The sequence below is a fragment of the Tripterygium wilfordii genome, chromosome 9, assembly GCF_013401445.1.
Source record: "Tripterygium wilfordii isolate XIE 37 chromosome 9, ASM1340144v1, whole genome shotgun sequence".
NCBI classification, from domain to species: Eukaryota; Viridiplantae; Streptophyta; class Magnoliopsida; order Celastrales; family Celastraceae; genus Tripterygium; species Tripterygium wilfordii.
The window spans coordinates 5,939,543-5,954,991 of NC_052240.1; positions in this window are offsets into that span (position 1 = coordinate 5,939,543).

The window sequence follows — 15,449 nt, forward strand, 5'->3', positions numbered from 1 at the left end:
AAAATGAATTAGATTTTTTGGAAGAAGACGGTTTCACCCATGAAATCATTTTAAAATACTTTGCTCAAAGCCCCAACTAAATCAATAAAGATAGATTTTAAAGAAAACAATTCCAAATTTGTGAAAAGTGTAATATCTAGAATGTACCATATAAACTGAACAATGTTATAAAAACCGTGACAGACACTAATTCATGCGAGGGACCGGTCACTGGTTCACTAGTTCAACTAGTGGGTCATCGATCGAAACGCATGTTTAATATTAAAAATAATTTCTAAAATTCCATATCATAATAATATTATATGATCTCCATTAAATTTTTTAAAGAAATTAGAAAATCAAATTCACATTACATATTTAATACAGAACAACATACTCAATACCTATAGAATCAAGTTTCAATTCATAAATTGATAATATATAATAAATAATTCAAAATTTAAAAATATTTTGAAAAACGGTCCGGTTTTTTCGGCATGATTCAATGATTTCTATGAAAAACCGTCTGGTTTTCCCACTTGAATTTTTGTACTGTTCAACCAATTATCTTGTTTAAATTGTAGCCACTTGGTCCATTCCAATACATAGAGTTGTCTCATTCTACCCGATTCGGTCACTCCTTAATGATTAGATTATCTTACTCTCCTAAGAATATTTGAATTATTTTGAAGCGACAATCTTATTAAGAAAAGTTGTTGAATCAAAGAGAAATATATTGTGTGTGTGTGTGTGTGAGAACTTTTTGACAATATTGTATATGTGTGTGTGTGTGAACTTTTGACTGCCTTTTGTACAATTTCTCTTCTCTATATATAGGTTTTACAATGGTGTTGGGGAATCAAAATTTTCGGCCATTGCTTTAACTGGATCTTAAGATTAAAATATTTCTTATTTTGATTAGCAACCTCTCTTTCAAAGGAAAAAAAAAAAGTAAAATTCCAGAAGCAAGGGTCAATGTTGATCATGATTGATGGATTCCTTCATGATAATGGAAATAATCAATTATGAAAGAAAGAAAGCATCTAGAGAAAATAAAATGATGATATATACATTGACTAAGGGATTCTGGGTATAGATTTTTAGGTTGGTAGTTGTCATAATTGGGGATATAATGCCACACTATATGAAGAAGACATGTATTATATTTTGTCGTCATATATTTTGGTCAATAGAGGCTCATTGAGTGCTTGCATTTTAAAGGCCAGACAAACCCATTTATTAGTGGGCCTTGTCGATCATTTACATCTAATAACGTGGCAAAATTAAAGCCAACAAAATCTCAAAGGTTATAGACATTTATAACTTAAGTTCTAAATTAAAAATAATTAAGTAAAATAATCATTACTTTTGATTGTTAATTTGAGTCAATTTCAAATTATAAAAATTAAGGACCTAAACTAGGACACCCCATCATTGTGTCGAAATAATCCGAAAAGGCCAAAACTCAAGTGGAAGATACAGGGCCTGTTTGATTTTGTGTTTTGGGTTTTCGAAAATTAAAATATATTTGAAAATTTATTTGATGTTATGAAACATGTAAGGTGGATGATCCACATGAATAGAATGAAAGTTACAACGGCTTCATTAAAGACTGAATGTATTATAACATTCAATTTAGTCTTTAATAAGTAATTAATACTTCCATTACGTTTGCGCTATTATTTTGTATATAAATACATGTAATGATCATTTGTTGAAGTATGAAGAAAGACGAGAAAGAAGTATTCTCTTCCACTACTCTTCCATTTAATAACTAAATCAATTAAGTTCTATATTTGTTTATATTTACAACACGTTATCAGCACGAGCCTCTACCATTCTACTGACATTAGACATTGTTTCTTCAAACAAGCAAAGTGATTATTACTTTCTATTACATTTATAATAATAATATTATTATGTCAAATATTGTGAAATGAGACTTTACAGCCCTTGATATCTTGGGGAAGAATTACTTAATATGGGTTGGTGATGTTGAGATCCATTTGGAAGCTATGGGTCTTAGTAATATTGTCATTGAAGGAAATACTGAATCCCAGCAGGATCGGGCAAAAGCAATGATTTTCCTTCGTCACCACCTTCATGAGGATTTAAAATCTGAATACCTCATGGTAAAAGATCCTCTATGATTGTGGAATAACTTAAAGGAGAGGTTTGAACACTATAAAACTGTCATCCTCCCAAAAGCTTGTTCTGATTGGATGCACATGAGGCTGCAGGATTATAAATGGTCATTGAGTATAATTCTGTACTACACAAAATTGTCTCACAACTTGAACTATGTGGAGAAACTATCACTGAAGTGGATAAATTGGAAATTTTTTTTTCGACTTTCCACCTCTTCGATATAAACCTGTAGCGTCAGTATCGAAATCGCAATTTTACTCAGTGTTCCCAATTGATATCTGTCTTACTTGTAGCTAAGTAGAATAATCAGCTTCTATTAAAAAACCATCAGTCTCATCAAATGGGTACTACACCATTCCCTGAAGTGAACGCGATTGTATATAATAATCGTGGATATGGACATAGACGTGGTGGAAGAAGAGGACGAGGCCATGGTTGTCAAAATCGTGGAGGTAATTATTTTCAACCATACCATCAGAAGAGGTATCATGTTGAAACAAGTCATAAAAATAAACCATACCGCTAGAAGAGGTATGATGCTGAACCAAGTCAGAAAAAAGACAAAGGTTTACAAAACAAACCTCAAAAGGGTAATGAAGAGACTTGTTTCAGATGTGGTGCTTTAGGACATTGGTCGCGTACCTGTCGTACGCCTAGGCATTTGGTTGATCTATATCAAGCCTCCACCAAATGAAAAACAAAAATTGTGGAAACAAACTCTGCAAATTTTGATGATTTTAATATTTCTGATGATTTTACACATTTTGATGTTTCTGATTTCTCGGAAAATCGAGATGGTAAGTCCATATAGGCTGGAATTATTTATTTGAGTGTGTTGGTTAATAACTTATGATGTTTGAGTGGGTTGCATTAAAGTTTATGCAAGTATGTTAAATATATAATGAAATAAATGATCAATGTGCTCTGTTACAAATTTGTGTACATTATATATATTAAAGCGATACAATATTATCAAGAAATCGGTTGCCCGCATGGTAGAGATCTCATACTACAGCTATAAAGTTCTGGGATCAAATCCCCACAGTGGCAATGATTTCAAGGTTTTTATTTATTTATTTATTTTATTATATTGCATCAATGAGTAATATTAATCGTGTTTGTTTGTTTTAGAATTATGACTCACAACGATGCATTACATGGTTGTCATTCAAATGATGAAGACATATGTTTGATAGATAGTGCAACAACACACAATATCTTCGACATGAGAAATATTTTTTGCATATGACATTGCTTGAAGCAGATGTTGATACAATCTCAGGCACATCAAAAAATATTGAAGTCTCTGAAAGAGCTAATATTGTATTGCCTAGAGGAACAAAAAGATATATTGAGGAGGCATTGTACTCTCCTAAATCAAAAAGGAACTTACTAAGCTTCAAAGATATTCATCAAAATGGATATCATTTTGAATCTGGAAGTGAAGGTTATACAGATTATCTATATATTACTTCTATTATTTCAAGCCAGAAGCTTGTAATAGAATTATAGAAAAGCTTGCAGCTTTCTCTTCGGGTTTATACTACACAAAAATAAAATGGATCGGAACACATGTTGTGAGACACCAGAAGTGCTCTGATCCGAAAGAATCTATACTTTGGCATGATCGTCTTGGTCACCCAAGCTCTACCATGATGCGCAGAATAATTGAAAATACAAATGGACATCCGTTAAGAGACCAGAAGTTTCTTTTATCTAAGGATCACTTGTGTGTTGCTTGTTCACAATAACAGTTAATTGTGAGACCATCTACCCTGAAGGTAGGTATAGAATCTCCTAACTTCCTACAACGTATTCATGAAGATATATGTGGTCCTATTTATCCATCATATGGAGCGTTTGTCGGCATGTACCCGAACTCTTTCATTCTCGCGATTTCTTTTTTTGAAAATCAACTGGTTGCAACTTGCTTGAGTCATTCGAGAACTAAAGAAAACCCTTGAATTTGAAAAGGGTTGCAAAAGTAGAAAGTTGAATAGGAACTAAGATCGTTACGTCTGTGGTTTCCTTCCTTATAATCGACGCAATTGACTGATCTACCACTCAAGTGGGAGCAAAGCCCCCTTTTTCATTATAAGTAAAGGAGGTTAAGTTGCTATGGCAAGAAAGATAAGAGTAACCCGAGCCAAAGATGAGAACTTCGCAACAAAAGTGATTGGGGTAGTCCCAGACTGAGAAGTAGTAGTCTGTCACTATTGTAAGGTAGACGCAGGACAAGTTTTGTAGAACTCGAGGGTCTTTGTCTAATGAACACGTGGGAGGGCGTGTTTGCCCCAAGAAAGGATGCGAGAATTCAATCCACAGGAATTCAATCCTAGATATCTCCACCTCGAAAGCCGTAAGAGCATCGACTCATTGATGCGCCCTTAAGGGGCAACCTAAGGAACAAGGAAGAGGCTCGACAGAAGACTCCTAAGCACCTAAGCCTTAATTGAATCAGGATTAGCTACTTGTGCACTCGAAGTATTATACCATTTGGTCTAGTGGTTTCGCCTAATATGTATGACATACATAGCACTAACTCGAATAGGGCCTAACGCTTTCAGCGTCTTCTTTGCGCCTCTACCTAGCGGTCGTTATTTCAGAACCTCAACTTATCAGCCGATAGTTAAATCCTTTTCAGGAATGCATGTTTCAAACTAAGAATAAGTGGATTGGAGAAACACAGTATATTCTCTATCCCAACATGCTAAGTATGCTAATTATGCTTTCCCTCCAGGGATAGGACTGATGCCCGAGCAGCCTTCATTGAAATTGATCACTCTGACTATAGGATAAGAATCTTCATAACTAAGAGACTGAAAGGAAAGAAGACCTGACTAGGAGAGCTTCCTGGCCTTATTTTATGGTTCTAATAGATGCATCATCTAAATGGTCACACGTATGTTTATTGTCTACTCATAATGTTGCATTTTCCAGATTCTTAGCTCAAATCATTCGTTTACATGCACAGTTTCCTGATTATCCTATTAAGTCTGTTCGATTGGATAATGCTGGTGAATTTACTTCTCAAGCATTCTATGATTATTGCATGTCACTAAGAATAGATGTTGAAAATCCTATTGCATGCATTCATACTCAAAATGATTTAGCAGAATCACTTATAAAGCGTCTTCAATTGATTGCTCGACCTAAGCTTTTAAAAAGCAAATTGTCTTCTAACGCTTGGGGACATGCTATAATATCCTGACCCGATTTTTACACTATTTATAGTACTTTGACGCGTTGATCGGGATGGAGTGATCCTCAGTGATTGTGAACCGAGATTTGGAGAGAATAAAAATTAAATTAAGATAAAAATATGAAAATATTTTTCATAAATGGGGGATTTAAAAAGAAAAATTTTTGACGTACGAATCACTTAAATTGGATTTAATATGAATTTTTAAAGTTAAATGGATTTTTATTTTTGAGTGGTATTTTCGTAAATTTTGTAGGGACTACAGTGAAAATTTTGGGTTAAATATTTAAATACCAAAACTTTTAAAAATTTTCAAAAATACCCTCATCTCACATGGGTTTCTTTCTCTCCTGTTTCTCTCATTTATTCACACGGGTTCATCGGTGATTCTGTGATTTCGACAATGAAGGTGGTCACGGTAGGTATCAAACTGAGCGCGAGAACGGGGCGAGCATAACCCAAGTGGAATTACGATGATCGAAGCTACGGTTAGGGAGAAATTGGAGATTGAAGTTTCGGCCACCGTGAGCTTCCCTTGGCCTATTGGGCTGATTCCGGTGACAGTTTGGCTTGATTCAGGTACCTATGAGTTCGTTTCTTCAAGCTCATCAATTTGATGTATCGTTTGGTCGGTTTTAGTGGCTAGATCGTCAGTGACGCCATTGAGTTGAGTTCGACCTAGTTGACCGAGTCTGGGCGAGTTGACTGGTGTGTTGACCGGTCTGACCCAGTTTTACACTGGTTTGACCCGGTTTGATACTGTTTGATCATTGATTGTTGACCATTGACTATAGTTGACTGAACGTATTTTAACTGTATTTTCGTATGTCGTGTTTTCCAGTGGAGACGGGGATCCCGGTTAAGATTCGGAGTGGGTTGACTTTTGTAGTTAGCGGTTGTCCAGAATGCTTGCTTGGTATTTGCATTCCGATTTCCAGGTAATGGTTTCCTTGTCTCTTACGTGTTATTCTAGAGTTCTGGTTTCACAAACTCTTATTATATGGTGGTTTTGTCAGTTTCCAAGGGTGGAAATACGGTCTGTCTACATGTTTTAGTTATATTCCCTGTTGATTATCACTATTGATATGTTTTTAGGAGTGGGGTGGTTAGAGGTGGTTGGTGTAGACTGTGGGACCATATAGGAGCCCAATCTATTGAATATGGATTTATGATGGATAATATATATATAGAGATCGGGTACGTACCTGTAGACCGTAAGAGATGAGGTGCATCATAGGGGACACCCTCTGATGTAGACACCCTACGGGGGATTAGGGTGGGTCTAGGGGTAGATTATGGATTATAGACTATGGTGTACGGATTATGGATTACTGGAGACCGGTGTTTGTGGCTACAGTGTTGTATAGCCTTATCGGCTATCATGTTACTTGGTTGGATTACTGATGGTTATATATTTATTGTACTGCATATTCTACATCATATTCCTTGATTTCTTATTTTTGGATATTGGTGTTTCCTTTCTATGCCCTACTGAGCTTCTTAGCTCACCACTCTTCGTTATTCCCTTTCAGGTGAGTTAGACGCGGGTGATGGCGGTCAGTGACGGAATGCGTGAGCTGATGTGTAGCCTTGAGCCGACTCTTCTAGCAGGGCGTGGGATTTTGGTATTGTATTTTGTATATATTACTAGGTTTGGCATCGGGTAGACATGTTTTACTGTTCTGCTGTTGTGTATGTACTCCGAGGGTTTAGGTGATTGTATGCCCAACATTTTGGATACAAAAACTATTTCACATTGTGTTTCAGGGGTTATTATTATTATTATTATTATGTATGCTTATTTGAGTTATGTATTAATTAAGTATTGGTTGGGGGGATGACTTCTCTTGCCGATCACGTTCTTGTAGGTATAGGTACACTTCGGTATACCTTAGAGGAGAGGGGTGTGACAGTTTGGTATTGGAGCTGTAGGTTTAGATACTTACAATGATTAGGTTACCTAGGTTATTTCTTTGGCTACACATTATACGCTTCCCGGATGACCTGGTGAGTTCCTTATTTTTGGTGTTTCTTGCCTTTAGATTTACGTATAAGTGTGTTGTATTTTGTTGATATGGTTGACCCGCTTAGTACTCGGGTGCGAGGGTAGGAACGGGGTAGGGGACTAGTCGAGGCGGATGAGCCTCAAGAAGTAGATGAGACTGTTGTATCGGAGGTAGTTCTATTAATGCGTGGGCGAGGACGGAGAGTTAGGGATAGGAGACGTGGCAGGGGTAGGCGAGGAGCTTACGTAGATCCAATAGGTGATATTGGGGAGGACTGGGAGGTACCACTGGTACAATCCGCACCATAGAGGGTAGAGGCAGTAGTGACTACTCTGCTGTAAGAGGTTTGGGATGTTACTAAGTTGGTGCGAGCACTTAGGCATACTGTTATAGGACTTGTGACACAGATTGCCCGTCCAGCCCCAGCTCCACTACAGGGTTTGGTTGAGGAGTGATAGACCCCGTGGCAGTCGAGGAGTGGCTTCGCCAGCTACACTAGAAGATGACTTCCTTGTGGATTCCTGAGGAGAAGAGGGCTTTATTAGCTGCAGAGTTTTTAGAGGGGGATGCTTTTACATGGTGGGAGTTTATGACAGTTAGTCGGGGCAGAGAGGGTATGTCGTGGACAGAGTTTGAGACAACTTTCTTGGCACGGTACGTACCACAGACAGTAGGCGTAGCTAAAGCTAAGCAGTTTCTTGAGTTGATTCAGTCCCCGGACATGTCAATGACTCAACATAAGGCACGCTTTGAGGAGTTGGGACAATATGGGGAAGTGTATATTTCCATAGAGGAAAAGAAGATATTGATATTTCAGAGAGCATTGTCGCCAAAGATTTCACCTCATTTGGCGGCCCAGACTATCACCACCTATTGTGAGTGTATTGATAAGACACTCAGAGTTAAGAGGACTTTAGTGGAGATAAAAGATTATTGGGAGATTCACAAGAGGAAGCTTGAGAGTTCTACATTTGCTACTGTTGAGAGTAGTAAGCACAAACAGAGGACTGATACCCGTGGGCAGTAGTAGAGTTAGGGGTAGGGTTCTCAGAGTCGGGGACAGGGTTATCAGGGACCTAGGCAGGGACAACAGGGTCTTAGACAGGGTCAGCAGGGTCAGAGATAGGGTCAGAGATCAGACTAGCAGGGATAGGCTCCGAGACGGGACTTACAGCCCCAGCACTGTTATGCATGTGGACATGTGGGCCATATGCATTGGGATTATCTTATGGCAAACAACCCGTTATGTTTTTAGTGTGGTTTGCCAGAACATACTAGGAGAGATTGTCCACAAGGTGGATGACCTGCACCACCAGAACCTCGAGGTCAAAGAGCTCCAGCTCTAGTTCTAGCACCAACACCGATTCCAACACTAAGAGATCCGGCAGGACGGGGTAGGCCAATAGCTCAACAGCAGCAACAGTAGGTTCATGGAGGAAGAGTGTATACACTCGTCTCTAATGTAACACCGACAGTGCGAGACGATTTGGGAGGTAGGTTTCTCTTATTCAGTTCTTGGGCACGTGTTTTGTTTGACACTGGTGCTACACATTCATTTATTTCTGCATCATTTGCTAAGGCATTGGGTTTAGAGATTACGGGAGCGGTGAGGAGATTTATAGTTGATTCACCCTTAGGACCAGGTACCGTGATTAGTGGTATCTGTAGGGACGTTGTATTTAGTTTCGCAGACCAGGAGTTTAGAGCGGATATGTTTGTGATGCCCTTTACTGATTTTGATGTTATTCTCGGATCGGATTGGTTGACTAGGTATGAGGCGATTATAGAGTGTGCTGAGAGGAGGATTACACTAACCACACCTACGGGGTGGGTTAGATTTCGTGCGACGAGACTTCTTTCGTGTCCACATTTTTTGGATAATCCTTAGTACATCGATTGTGTTGTTGTAGGCTTGATTACTTTAGCATATAGGGAGGACTCTTTGACCCCTAGACTTCTTTCCTGATGATTTACTGGGGTTGCCATCGCAGAAGGAGAATGATTTTGTGATTGAGCTGTATTCGGGTACAAATCTGATTTCTATACCACCGTACAGGATGGCACAAGCAGAGTTGAAGGAGTTAGACACCCTATTGATAGCTTTACAGATGTTGGATTTTATCAGACCAAGCACTTCACCATGGGGAGCACCTGTTCTGTTTGTGAAAAAGAAGGATGATACGATGCGGATGTGTGTGGACTACCGACAGCTGAATCAGGTGACAGTGAAGAACAAATATCCTTTGCCAAGGATTAATGATTTGTTTGATCGGTTGAGGGGTAGCCATTATTATTCCAAGATTGATCTCAGATCGGGGTACCATCAGTTAAGGATCAGAGAGGAGGATATTCCGAAGACAGCTTTTCGCACACGGTTTGGCCATTATGAGGATTTGGTTATGCCATTTGGGTTAACTAATGCACCTGCAACATTTATGGATTTGACGCACAGGGTGTTTGGCCGCATCTGGATTAGTTTGTGATTGTGTTCATTGATGACATATTGGTTTATTCAGCCACCGAGGAAGACCACGTGAGACTCTTGGAGATTGTGTTGCAGACGCTCAAGGAGCATAGACTGTATGCCAAGCTGAGCAAGTGTGAGTTTTGGGTGATTCAGGTTAAATTTCTTGGACATGTGATTTCCCAAGAGGGTATAGCGGTGGATCCAACTAAGGTGGAGGCAGTGATATCGTGGAGGAGACCGAAGAATGTGGGGGAGATTAGCAGTTTTCTAGGGTTAGCAGGGTACTATCGACGTTTTATTGAGGGATTCTCATGGATTGCAGCGCCGATGACACAGTTGATCCGGAATGATGTCCAGTTTGTTTGAACAGACGAGTGTGAGTAGGCTTTTCAAGAGTTAAAGACTCGACTCACATCGCCACCAGTTTTCGTGATACCAAATAGAGGTATTGGTTATCACGTGTATTGCGATGCTTCAGGAGTTGGATTGGGTTGTGTGCTGATGCAGCAGGATAGAGTAGTTGAGTATGCTTCACGTTTATTAAAGCCGCATGAGAGGAATTATCCAGTACATGATTTGGAGTTAACTGATGTAGTGTTCGCACTTAAACAGTGGAGATATTACCTTTATAGAGAGAGATTCGAGGTATTCTCATATCATAGGAGTCTCCGATATTTGTTTACTCAGAGAGATCTGAACCAGAGACAACGTAGATGGATGGAGTACCTTGAGGATTTTGATTTTACCTTACAGTATCATACAGGCAAGGCCAATGTGGTGGCTGACGCCTTGAGTAGGAGATTGGTCACAGCGCAGTTGGTGGATACGCTTAGTCAGTACCACTAGACATGGAGGAGCATGGAGACTTATTGAGTTTACAGAGTTTGATTGCTCGTCCGGCGCTTGTACAGCTGGTGTTGGATGCACAGTTTGGGGATGCACTATTTGATGACGTTGAGGATATGGAGGGATGGGTCAGAGGCACTGAGGGTGGAGTCAAATTTTGGGGCAGGTTAGTGGTTCCAGAGGATACAAAGTTACGGGAGGAGGTACTCCAAGAGGCACACTACTCACAGTTTGAGATGCATCATGGTGCTACCAAGATGTATCGGGATTTACGGAGACAATATTGGTGTAGTGGCCTAAAGAGAGCTGTTGCACAGATCGTGACCCGATGTCTTACCTGTCAGCAGGTAAAGGCAGAGTATCGATAACCCGCATGATTAGTACATCAACTTCCATTACCGGAGTGGAAGTGGGAGCATCTTGTATGGATTTTGTGATGGGTTTACCTATGACTCTGCAGAGACATGATGCAGTTTGGGTTGTTGTTGATCTGTTGACAAAGACAACTCATTTTATGCCTATTCGTCAGACGAATCTGATTGAGTCATTGACCAGATTATATGTACGGGAGATAGTTTGGTTGCATGGCGTACCATTGAGTATTGTGTCCGATCGGGATCCCAGGTTTACTTCACGATTTTGGGGCAGTTTTTAGGATATTCTGGGGACAAAACTGAACTTTGGTACAACTTTTCATCCTCGGATTGATGGGTAGAGTGAACGTACTATTTAGATTTTGGAGGCTATGCTTCGGGCTTGTGTGACAGATTTTCGAGGAGATTGGGAGACTCATATTCCTTTAGTGGAGTTTGTGTACAATAATAGCTATCAGAGCAGTATTTAGATGACATCGTATGAGGTATTATAAGGGAGACCTTGTAGATCACCGTTGTGCTGGTCAGAGGTTGGAGACAGACCATTATTAGGTCCAGAGATGGTGCAGCAGACTACTGAGGTGGTGATAGTGATTCTGCGGCAGCTTCTGATAGCTCAGTCATATCAGAAGAGTTACGTGGATAGGAGATGAGACCTCTGGAGTTTCAGGACGGGGATCATGTGTTTCTGAGGGTTAGTCCGAGGCGAGGGGTACAGAGATTTAGGAGAGCGGGGAAATTAGCTTCGAGGTTTATAAGACCATTTGAGATTTTAGAGAGAATGCGAACGATAGCTTATCGATTAGCGTTACCCCCATAGTTGTCAGGGGTACATGGTGTATTTCATGTGTCTATGTTACGGAGATACCATAGGGACCCATCTCATATATTAGATTGGTCTACCTTGGAGACTAGTGAGGATGCTACTTTTGAGACCTGTCCTATAAGGATTGCGGATAGACAGGAGAGGCGACTACGATTGAAGACCATACCCTTAGACAAGGTGATATGGCAACATTATGGAGCAGAGGAGGCAACCTGGGAGTTGGAGTCTAACATGCGAGCTAGATATCCGGAGTTATTTGCTGCGTAGGTAAGATTTTAATTTCGGGGACGAAATTTTATTAAGGGGGGAAGGATGTAATATCCTGACCCGATTTTTACACTATTTATAGTACTTTGACGCGTTGATTGAGGTGGAGTGAACCTCGATGACCATGAACCGGGATTTGGGGAGAATAAAAATTAAATTAAGATAAAAATACGAAAATATTTTTCATAAATGGGGGATTTAAAAAGAAAATTTTTGATACAATAATCACTTAAATTGGATTTAATATGAATTTTTAAAGTTAAATGGATTTTTATTTTTGAGTGGCATTTTCATAAATGTTGCATGGACTACAGTGAAAATTTTGGGTTAAATATTTAAATACCAAAACTTCTTAAAATTTTCAAAAATACCCTCATGTCACACGGGTTTCTCTCTCCTATTTCTCTCTTTTATTCACATGGGTTCACCGGTGATTCTGTAATTCTAGAGATGGTGGTGGTCGCGGTAGGTATCAAACTGAGCAAGGAACGGGGTGAGCATAACCCAAGTGGAATTACGGTGATCGAAGCTACGGTTGGGAAGAAATCAGATATTGAAGTTTCGGCCACCGTGAGCTTCCCTTGGCCGATTGGGCTGATTCCGACGACGGTTTGGCTTGATTTAGGTACCTATGAGTTCGTTTCTTCGAGTTCTTTAATTTAATATATGGTTTGGTCGGTTTTGGTGGCCAGATCGCCGGTGACACCATTGAGTTGAGTTCGGCCGAGTTGACCGAGTCTGGGAGAGTTGACTCGGTTGACGAGTATGTTGACCGGTCTGGCTCGGTTTGGCATTGTTTGACCTAGTTTGAGTGGTCTGACCCAGTTTGACACTAATTGACCTTGTTTGACATTGTTTGATCGTTGACCATAGTTGGTCGAACGTATTTTAACTGTATTTTCGTGTGTCGTGTTTTTTGGTGTAGACGGTGATCTCGTTTGAGATTCAGGGCTGGTTGACTTTCGCAGTCAGGGGTTGTCTAGGGCGCATGCTTGGTATTTGCATTTCGATTTCTAGGTAGGGGTTTCCTTGTCTCTCGCGTGTGATTCTAGAGTTCAGGTTTCACGGACTCTTATTATATGGTAGTTATGTCGATTTTTGGGGGTGGAAATACGGCCTTTCTATATGTTTTAGTTATATTCCCTATTGATTATCACTGTTGGTATGTTTTTAGGAGTGGGGTGATTGGAGGTGGTTGGTGTAGACTTATGGGGCCATATAGGAGCACAATCTATTGGATATGGATTTATGATGGATAATATATATATAGAGATTAGGTAATACTTGTAGATAGTTTGAGATGAGGTGCATCACAGGGGACGCCCTCTGGTGTAGGCTATGCTATCGGGATGTCCGATCCTCATCAAGTTTTGGTGTGGACCTGGATTGGGAGACACCCTACAGGGATTAAGGTGGGTCCAAGGGTGGATTATGGATTACGGATTATGGATTATAGACTACGGTGTATGGATTATGGATTATTGGAGACCGGTGTTTGTGATTATAGTGTTGTATAGCCTTATCGACTACTATGTTACTTGGTTGGATTACTGATGGTTATATATTTATTGTATTACATATTTTTCATCATATTCCTTGATTTAGACGCGGGTGATGGCGGTCAGTGACGGGATGCGTGAGCTGATGTATAGCCTCGAGCCGACTCTTCTAGTAAGGCGTGAGATTTTGGTATTGTATTTTGTATATATTACTCGGTTTGGCATCGGGTAGGCATGTTTTACTGTTCCGCTATTGTATATGTACTCTGGGGGTTTAGGTGGTTGTATGCGCGACATTTTGGATACAAAAACTGTTTCACATTGTGTTTCAGGGGTTATTATTATATATGCTTATTTGGGTTGTATTGGATTAAGGGTTGGTTTGGGGGATGGGGTCCCATGCCGGTCACGTTCTTGTGGGTATAGGTACACTTCGGTATACCTTAAGAGAGAGGGGCGTGACACATGCAATATTACATGCTGCATCATTAATTCGAGTTAGACCATCTGCTCACCATTCATATTCATCTTTGCAATTAGTGTTAGGTCATCAACCTAATATTTCACATTTTCGTGTTTTTGGTTGTGTTGTTTATGATCCTATTTCCCCTCCACAACGTACTAAGATGAGACCACAACGACAACTTGGTATTTACATTGGCTTTGATTCCCTTTCTATCATTCGATATTTTGAACCATTAACTGGTGAGATTTTCAAAGCTAGGTTTGTTGATTGTCATTTTAATAGTCTATTTTTCCTCCATTAGGAAGAAAAGACTCTAAACCTTATAAACATGACGATATTACTTGGAACACTGTGACACAGTCTCATTTGGATCCTCGAACAAAACAATGTGAACTTGAAGTTTAGAAAATTGTTCATTTACAAGGTATAGCCAATCAATTACCTGATGCATTTAATAATACTTCACAAGTTCTATGGTCACATATTCCAGCTAGAAATTCAAGTGCACGTATCAATGTCCCTGAAGGACAAACAACAAGTGATGTCTTGAAACCACGTCAGAAATGTGGAAGACCACTAGAGCTAAAGATAAAATTCCCCGAAAGAGAAATATACAAATTTCTACTAGAGCTCTGACAGAGCTTACTCCAGAAGAGCAAATTTCTCCTGTAGAGAATACTCCTGCAAAGGTTACTCATAAAGAGAATATACTTGCTGAATCCCAATCTTCTGAACAAATATTTCCTGAAGAAATACAGGTACATGATAATGATAATAATGAGCATTCAATATCTCATGAAGAAAGTTGGAATAGAAGTAAGACTATTGTCGACAATGTATTTGCATATGCAGTTGCTACAAGCATTACCAAAAGTAATGAGGATCCTGAGCCTAAATCTGTCGATGAATGTCGATGTAGATATGATTGTCCACAGTGGAAATAGGCTATGACAGCAGAATTAAATTCTCTATCAAAAAGAGAAGTTTTTGGCTTGTAGTCCATACACCTAAAGATGTCCAACCTATAGGATACAAATGGGTATTTGTGAGAAAAAGAAACGAGAATGATGAAATTACTCGATATAAAGCGAGACTTTTGGGACAAGGTTTCTCACAGAGACCGAAAATTGATTATGATGAAACATATTCCCCTGTCACAAATGGAATCACGTTCGGATTCCTAATTCGTAATTGGCTTAACAGTCATTGAACCATTGAATATGCGTCTAATGGACGTACTAACAGCTTATTTATATGGATCGCTGGACAGTGAAATTTATATGAGAATCCCCGAAGGATTTCGTTTGCCTGAAGCAAAGCCTAAAGGATTGTACTTAATCAAACTCCAACGTTCATTATATGGGTTAAA